The sequence below is a fragment of the Mercenaria mercenaria genome, chromosome 14 (genome assembly GCF_021730395.1).
Source record: "Mercenaria mercenaria strain notata chromosome 14, MADL_Memer_1, whole genome shotgun sequence".
Classification (NCBI taxonomy): Eukaryota; Metazoa; Mollusca; class Bivalvia; order Venerida; family Veneridae; genus Mercenaria; species Mercenaria mercenaria.
The window spans coordinates 74,441,644-74,451,941 of NC_069374.1; positions in this window are offsets into that span (position 1 = coordinate 74,441,644).

Consider the following 10,298-nt stretch of genomic DNA (forward strand, 5'->3'; position numbering starts at 1 on the left):
GTGTTTGTCCAACATGGGGGTTGACATGAGAAGCACATATGTATCATGTTGAGTTTTATACTGCAAATGTTCAATCAGTTGGTTGTCATCGCAACATCATTAAATGACTGCTACAAGCACCATCACAAGTTAGCGTCGTCGTCGTCGACGTCAAAAACGTCATAAAATTATTTGAGCCGCATCATGAGAAAATGGGCCTTCGGGAATCTTCGAGGCTTTGCAACCAATGTCGGCCCAGATCAGCCTGTGCATCCGCGCGGTCTGATCATAGCCCACACCGTTCGCTGTTATTTCAAAGAAGGCTTATTCTACCTGAATATGAAGTTTTCTGACCCTAATTCAGATGCATAAATGCCAGGTCAGCCTTAATATAGAGTTTCCGGAAATTCACAAAAATGTCCGAATGCCACATGCTCAGGTTACTGGTTCGAACCCGGTGGCGACATACATTTGTAGCTATCTTTCGTTATCCAGAGCTGTCTCAAGTTGGGTGGCAAACAGGAAGTTGCTATGTCCTAGGACAAAAATTATATACAATTTGTCATGCACTGAGTCGTTAGCCTTAAGTCAAGGAGGGCCCGACCTTGTGCATGCTGCGAACTAATGTCTATGAGATTTTAAGAAAATACACCTTAGTTTTTAATTACCCTCACCCCACTGAGCTCGCTTGTAAGGATATAGGCCTTCGTTAATTATAATCCCGTCGTAAAATAGCGGAGTTTGTGCGTGTGCAGTTATATATAGGTTCTTGTCCTTGGTATAACTTGCCCATGCATTGTCAGATTTTCAAATTATTTGGTACAAATGATCAGCACGGATAGAAGGTTTGTTGCGATCATGATCCATGTTGCTATATCCAAGATCATGGTCACAGCTTTGAACTTAGATTTGTTTTGTTATTTTGCTGTAATATATACGTTTGTGTCCGGATCATAACTCGCTTAAGTCAGATTTCCAAATACCTTGGAACAAATAACCAACATTGATTGACAATCTGTAATGATCATATTACACCTATTACTGCAAATGACTCAAATTTCGGCACCCTGTAGAATGGTTTTGATGAATATTATGTTTGTTTGTTGGATTCAGAGCGCCTGTTTTCAACAGTATTTAGGTAATACAGTTTAGGGCAGTTAATTTTACCATTGATCCTACAACGGACAGTCCAAGATAATGATGATGATGATGATGATGATAATGATGATAAAAATGTTAAAAATATCAAAATCAGTACAACAGTAACAGACAACTCCCAAGCTTGAAACAGCACCGAAAATCGCAACAGATACGAGTAGTTATCACCCGATCTCGAACGTGTATCCCTCGACACTCTAGTCGATGGTTAGTTTCTCCCATTAATATTAATTGAAATTATACCCTGGCTCATATACGAGTTTACTACAATGCTACTATGAACAGACCAGTCATGATAACGGTATTCTTTCCAAATTTAATTGCCAGATAACAAACCAGTACCAAGATATTAACCTGACCGGAAATATCCCTCTAATCAACAAGAGGGTCGTCATGGCCCACTATCGCTAACATGAGTAATACTACCCTATACATGTTATTAAATCTGCGATTTTTGCCATTTCAGGGTCCATTACTCTAAGATAAATAGCGTGATGTGGCTAAACTTCGAGGAAAAAAAGCAAGATCTTATATTTATATAATATTTCAATGCAATTTGGTCAAAATCAAATAATAAATGTGATCTATGTCATGTTTACAATGCTAAAGTCAGCAAATTTTGTCATTTTAGGGGCCATGACTCCAGGACAAATGGTGCTATATAGCTGGTTTTCGCAATGAACCGAGATGTTATAGATATATAACTTTTATACAAGTTTGGTCAAAATGAAATAATAAATAGTGTCTCTATTGTGTTCACAAGACTAAAATAAACAAATTTTGCCATTTCAGCCATTACTCCGAGACAAATGGCGCGATATGACTGTTTTTAAAGGAAGTGAGATCCTGTATATGTTTAATATGAATCAAATAATAAATGTAATCTCCATTGTGTTGACAAGGATAAAATCAGCATTTTTTTGCCAATTCAGGGGCCGTTACCCCATGTAAAATGGTGCAATACGTTTGTTTTTGAAAGGAACCGAGAACTTATAGATATATAAGTTGTGTGCAAGTTTAGTAAAAATAAACAAAAAAGGTGGTCTCTATCGCGTTCACAAGGCTAAAATCAGTAATTATTGCCATCTCTGGGGTAATAACTCCAAAACGAATAAGGTGATATGACTGGTTTTTGAAGGGAACCGAGATATAATAGATATATACACGTTCTGTGCAAGTTTTGTCAAAATCAAATAATAAATGTTGTCTCTATCGTATTCTCAAGAAAAATGTGAACTGACGGACGGTCGGACGACGGACGACGTACAAAGGATGATCGCAATAGCTTACTTTGTCACTTCGTACAAGTGAGCTAAAACATGTTACAAATGTGTTTCAGATGTAAAAATGCACTTTTTTGTTCATTTTACCGATTGAAAATGACATGTTACAAATGTGATCCGATGTCACATCAAAAATCGGCATCGATCACATTTGTCTCATAAATTGTTACAAATGTGCTTGATTTCTGTTACATATGCGATCTCATTTGTAACACCTGTTACATATGCGATCGCATTTGTAACACCTGTTACAAATGCGATCTGTTACGAATGTGGTCCTACAGAGCATTAGTGCCAGGTGTATGATATTTATTAACTCGAAATTTCGAGTTACTAAGCCGAAATTTCGAGTTAATATCTCGAAATTTTGAGATATGTTTCTCGAAATTTCGAGTTACTAACGTATCTCGAAATTTCGTGTTACGTATCTCGAAATTTCGAGTTAATAAGTCGAAATTTCGAGTTACGTGTCTAGAAATTTCGTGTTACTAACTACAATAGTTTACGTTGATGTATAGGTCATGGCCAAGATTAGGTACCTGGTGTATCTGGTGTATCCACCCGGTAGCCCCACAGGGTCATATAATTAAGATGACCGGGCAGCGTTTGCTCATAAAAATATCACTATACATTGATGTATGGTAGTATATGTTCAAGTCCCTACATGTTGGGTACAAAATATGGATGTGTAGATAAATGATTCCATTTCTAAGAGTCAGAAGCCGTCCATTACATTTTTGGCCTTTGACAGACGGACAGACGTTCAAATTTTGCGGATAAAAGGGCAAGATACGTAACTCGAAATTTCGACTTACTTACTCGAAATTTCGAGATATTAACTCGAAATTTCGATATATAAATAACATACAACTGGCACTAATGCTCTTCCGTAGATTTCTACATCAAACATCATCAGTAATTTTTCATTTTCACTGATTTTCTTTTAAGCATTTAAGGAGGAACCATGCTATTTTTTTTCAGATTCCACGTTTTTGACTAGTACTCACAAAAACTAGAAGATATTTCTGATTTAGATCTGTATATTTTTTTTACATTTAATGCATCAGTGACGTTTCCATGACGTAGCGATCATGACCACTTTGCGCACTTTTGACGTCAGATATAGAGCTACGGGGCAAAATCTGCCCTGAAATTATTGTACCGGCAATACTTTTTAACGTAAACTGAAGAAACACACGTCAGCAAAACTCGTTCAAAGAAAGTTTATATTTACATGGCTTCTTTATTTGTAAGAATAAACACGTGTGTCTAGTGTGTCTCACTTCAGCACGAAATTCTCATGCTGAGCTTTAAGTATTGTTGAATGTCCGTCGTCCACAATTTCTTTAAAGAACATCTCACCTTAAACCATTCTGCCAATTTCAACCAAACTTGGGAACAGGAATGTTCATTGGGTGGTCTTCTTTCAGACTGCTTTAAAGTTAGGTCATCCATGTTAAATTCTAATTGCCATTGAACCAAAAGGAAAAAAAAACCTTTAAAAATCTTCTTCAATCTTCTAAGAAAGCGCTGGCGCGATTTTGAAATAATTTCATTGAAATGTTTTCATCTGATGACCTACAACCAACGTCCTTCACTGAATTTTTTCTTTCGTTAAAAAGAACATGGGTTCCATGGGGCGGAGCTAATTATTCCCTATATGGCTATATGGAAAGCTTCTCCTCTCAAACCGCTAGCCCGATCATGAAATAACTTGACTGAAATGTGCCTTGTGTGATCCTCTTCCAAATTTCTTCAAGCCATGTTTATTTGCTAAAAAAAACACAGCTGCCTGGGATCGGTGCTAATTTCACTCTTTATGAGTAACTTGCTGATATTTAGGTGAGAGAAATGTTATATGCACTTTAAAATAGCGACATTTGTTCCAGAGGAGACTTTTCCATTGGTAGGTGTGTTGATAAGTGACGATTTTTCAAATGATAACACCCAGCTGATTGTCATACAAATCGCTCCGACATGTTTCTTTGTACAAACACTTATTGGCGACACAGTTTTATATCGGTCACATTTAACTTATCTGTACTATACTATAAGACGACCATTTCATTTGTTTATCTTATTTGTAAACTGCTTGTTTAGAAGAGGAATTAGTAAATGCTTAGAAAATAGGCCAAAAATAAACAAAAACGTTTGTTTGCCCTTACCCCTACCAACTCAAAAGCAAACCTTGTACACATTATTTCTTTTTTCACCATTCCAAAAGATGTTTTATCTCAACTACTTGAAGAATACGAAAGGCTATTGCACGCATCCGTTCGTCGGCTTCCGCGAACTCTTTGTTAATTATTTCTAATATTTTATATCAGTTATATGAGTTCAGTGTGATGAGCTGACATGCAATACACATGCTCCATAGTTCTTGTTTGCTTTTTTTACAAAGGACCCTTTTTCCGATTTACCAAATTGAATTTTGTAACTTTTTGTACGTACGCAGGTACCTCAATAACCATGCAATAGTTCGAATAAATTAAAACTTCCCTCACTTGTTCACTATGACAATCTAACATGCAAGTAAGGATCTGCCTGTAAGCAGGTATCTTATTTAGCACCAAAAGAGGGGAAATTTCTATGACTAAAAAGTACGTCTTACCAAAATTGTTGGCCCTTTCCGTACTAGTTTATGTCATTGATTCATTCAGTTAGCTTTCTTTTGTGACATGGCATTTGAGTAATCGATCTTTGTTGCCCCCTATTAAACTTTTTATTTGCCATTTTCATCGAAAATGTATATAAACAAAAATTAGAACAGAAGTCATTTTATTATATACCTATATAAATTCTGTAAAAAAATCGGCTTGTATTTCACAATTAAATATGAACAGGCAAATAAAAGTTCCGTATTGTACCTTTAAATTCCGTATTGTACCTTCCGTCTTGTATGGTGCCGGATTACTTTCATTAATATGCATGACCTGACACAGTTCTATAAATAGCGCACATAAACAACTTCACTTAGGTCCATTTTGATGTCGATAAACATTGAAGATTTCGTTCAATAACAAAACAACAAACAAAACGGTAGAGGTACATGTATATAATAAAAGGGTCATTATAACAGTAGCTTGATCTGGGATTTTGTATTCGGCTCTCGTGGTTTTTGCAAGGTCGGATCACACTCGGTGCTTGCGCGCCTCGTGAGATCCGATCTGACAAAAATCCGCTCGAGCCGAATACAGCATCCCAGATCGAGACCCTATTATATTATCAAACAAGCAATTGAATCATTTCCTTTTAAAAACTCTCTTTTGAAATGTAAGATCGGGAGGAAGGAAACAAAGCTTTTAATGTGGCTCTACTATCTAGCTAATACTATACATAATTAACAATATTATGTATTCTTGCACTTGCAAAACGGGGAATTACCTTATTATGTTACCCAACGGTAGTGTTACGTAATCGTTTAGAATAGTGTTCCTTTGCGTTGTGTCTCTGGTGGGTAATCAAGAACTCTTATGTATGTGAAACGAGAAGAGATGGAAAACAACAAACACACTGTCGGGTTTTATAATGTATTGATTGTTAACTAAAATGTGCAGAAATAATCACACGCGAGCCTCTCTCTGTATTTACGTATATACAAGTTAAAATAGGTAAAACAGTTAATAATAAAATAGTTCCAAATGTCTTTCATACAGCACACCCTGACGCAAATTGGTGGCTGGGAAATAACGTGTATACTCTACAAGTATCTATCTAACAATGCGCGCCACAATACCGTGGTATTGTCCGTAAGTATTGACCTGGCACTCATTAATCTTCGCCAATATTTTCGGGCGTTTCCGTTAATTTACGCAATATTAGTATCCTGAAAGTATCTACATTACTAAAGTAACATGTAAAGTTAACAGATGACACGGTGGCGTAGAGGTAACGTGTCTGACTTTCACGTTCGTTACCACGGGTTCGAAATCACTTACGTGAATAGAGCTTTTTTTTTCTTAAATTTAATGTATTGTAATGTTATCGTTATATTATTTTATGTATCGTATTTCATGAATTTTAATTCTTTTCTTTTGCATTTTTTTTTCTGGAACGCTGGTGACAGGTAACTTGTCCTTTTATCCAAGATACTTTTAAAACAATTTTATTCCACTTTTTACAACGGGTAAATGTGATTACTTTTAATAAATGAACCATAAATATCACGATACGTTTGATCAAATGAGTATTAATTAGTCTGCATATAAACTTTGGGGGAAATAAAAGATATGGTCAGACGTAGGACTCGAACCCACAATCCTGATATTGGCAGGTAAACACTTTGTCCGCACAGCTACCTGCACATGTGACAATATATCAATTAAGAACGATATATATATAATATTTAGTTATATCGCTATTTATGTTCGGACACCGAAAATTAATTTACGGAATATACGGAATATTCATGAGTGCCAGGTCAATACTTACGGACAATATATGGGTTTTATAACGGCTACGTGACCTTTAACTGTCTAGACATGAGGACATAGTTATTATTAGCCTCCTTCTAAATATATGTTTGACCAATGCCCATTTGATCGGGTCAACAATATGTCACGCGCCGATGTATACCTGTATGGCCGGTTAAGGTATTTCATGTATAAGCTTAAATATACGAACATACATGAAAGATGGAATGCTAGATATCATAATGATCAGGGTAACCGTTAAAGTGTAACAATTATAATGCCACAAACCAACTATGATTAAGATCATTCTAGCGGTTCATGAAAAGAAGTCCTTTAAACGTTTTTCTAATTTTGGCTCAAGCGGCACCTAAAAGGGGCCAAAATAGCCCCCACTTGAACAAACTGTACTTTTGTTGTTCTAGTGGCCCCTAAAATGGGGACCGACCGCCCCCATTTGTACAAATTTTGGAGAGGACCTTAAATGATGCTACAGATCAAATTTGATGAAGATCCAGTAAGTGGGTTCATGAGAAGAAGTCTTCTAGAGGCATTTCTATTTTAGAACTAGCGCCCCTAAAAGGGGTCAACTGCCTCCATTTGAACAAACTTAGGAGAGGACCTTATAATGATGCAACAGATCAACTTTGATGAAGATCCTTCTAACGGTTCATGCGAAGAAGTCGTTTAAAGGTACTTCTAAGTTTTACCCTAGCGACCTCTACAAGGAGCCAAGTGCCACCATTTGAACAAATTTGTGACAGGACCTTATAATGATGCTACAGACCAACTTTGATGAAAATCCTTCAAGCAGTTCATAAGATGAAGTCGTTTAAAGGTATTTCTAATATTGGCTCTAAGAAATGGCTCTAAAAAAACTGCAACCATTTGAACAAATTTGAGAGAGGACCTTATCATGATGCTACAAATTAAGTGTGATGAAAATCCTTCAGGCGGTTCATGAAGGAGTCGTTTTAAGGTATTTCTAATTTTGGCTCTAGCGGCCCTTAAAAGGAGCCAATTGCCCCCACTTGAACAAACTTGTGACAGGACCTTATAATGATGTTACCTAAAAGGGGCTAAGGTGAACCCTTTAATCAAACTTGATCGAGGGCCATGCTAGGATAAGACAGACCAAGTTTGGTGAATTCTTACCAGTGCTTTCAGAGGAGAAGATTTTAAGTGAAAATTTGAACGACAGATGACGGACGCCGGACCATCCACCAATACTAATAGCTCATCCTGATCATTCGGTTCGGGTGAGCTAAAAAGGAAAATATCCAATGGGAGAAAAACGCGAAAGCCTACAGCAGTGTATCCGTGGATGGTTACATTATTAAAATATACTCAAAATATATAGCCATGCTTTAACGTATATTTAACGAAGAAGAAAGACTAAACAAACATCTGGGCGTCGCTTGCAAAACCACTACTGGGATATGAAACTGTTGGTGACAAGGTGTACCAGGTGTGTGTTAGCCGTGTAAAGCAAACACTAAAACTAAACCTGTATCCTTTAACGTATTTGCAGATCAGGAAGCTTATGCCCTCCTCAACGATGTTATTGTAAAATATCAAAACATCACTTAGAAATAAATATTATTCAAAAATTAGCAGACAAATTGCAAACATCCAAAGAGACTAAGTCATCCAGCTGTGTATACACGTGTTATCCAAACCAGTACATTCATGCTTTTGAATCTTAGGTGTCTTGTACGTACCATCCATTTAGTCCAAATATTTTTATTTTACAGATAATAAAAATGAAATTTTGGAATATCTGACGCGAAATTGAACGATTTCCATGAGTTTATAAGATATATTTATGTTAATTTCGATTCCGATCGCTATGTTAGTCCGGTGATTACTTCTTTGGACATTAGCAGGGTTACTGAATAGAGTTTGGTAAAGAAACGTAGCAAGACTTAGTAAATATCTTTAAGAATTTACATTTTTGTTTTGAGCGGCCAAATTGGACAAACCCTGTTGCAGTTACCATACAGTGATACATTGACTTATCGAATCATATGATCTGGGATTTTCCCTGTGCATATTTTTAGACACATACCACGTGTGTGTACTTTTTTTTTTCTTTAAAGTGTACACTGTTTAATTTTCAATTAAATTTAAGTTTTATTTGGAATATAAAACATTTGAATTATTTGCTACTAGCGGAAACTTCCGGGCTAGCAAACTCATTTGAGGTAAGCATTTTATTAACATAATTTATTATTGTGATAAAAACTATATACACAATTACCATATATATACTACAAGGAGTCGACGTAAAAGGCTTAGTTTGGAACAGCCCTCTTTCATGTCAAAATAGACACGGATGTCCCTGAGTTTTAATGTTTGGGCACATAAATGTGAGTCGACAGAACATGTATACTGAATGTATGGACTGAACAGAAAAAAAATCATCCGGATTGCCTGATATCTGCAGGTAATTCTATCCAAACATGAATGCTAAAGTAAGGACAGGACTCCTTATTATGTACGAGATTTAGTACCAAAAACATAGTCTTTACGTGATACTGTGCGTACCTTGCGCAATTTATTGTCTGAAAAAAAATTAATTTATAAAAGGAACTAGGATGAATAAGACACAGCTTAAAGGCATAATGGACTAAAATTACATATTTGGAAATATGAAAAATTACTGCATAATTATAATAAGTTTATGTAAACATAAAATTTGACGTTTATGTGTATTAAAGATATGCTAAACCCAAATTCATATCTGTAAGTACGAAACGCTACTTAAACATAAATTTGTATTACATGTACCACTATATATATAAACGGACTTTTGTGTTGCGTTCAGTTGCTAAACGTTGCATAATTTTATACATTTGTTGTCCAGATTTGGAAGTTAGATTACCAAATCGGGAAGCTCTTTTGAAAGTTCTGGAAAAAAAACTTTTTAAAAAGTCACAATAAGTAAATTTGATTCTTGGGGAGCAAATCATTATACTAGAAGATGATATCAATTTTCATTATTCAAGAAGTAAGTACAAACAAAGGCTGACTTCTCTAGCGGGAAAGAAGTAGATCTAATTGCTTTCCGATCAAAGTAAATAGTTAGGCTTTAATTTGCATGCTGTTTTTTTTTTTTTGTTTTTTTTTTCAGATATAATCGACACTCACCTTGAAGAACGTGACTTCCTTCTTTGGTTTAAACTCTCTAAGAAAAGCAAAACAGTTAACAAGAATCTACTTGAGACGATGTTCGTGAAGCGGGCCCCTTGACGCTAAATCCTCGAATGACACTTGTATTGTAAAACATTCCCGCCAATACCACTACATAAATAATAGGCTAATGGCACGGTATAAGCTTAAGAAAATAAAAATAGCTTCATCAAAGTCTGAACTGAAATAAGATTTAGTATGGGGAATGCATGTTGTAAAAGGCGGGGTTATGAGTTGATAGACAATGAAAACTCATCTGAACAGAGAAAAATTAAAG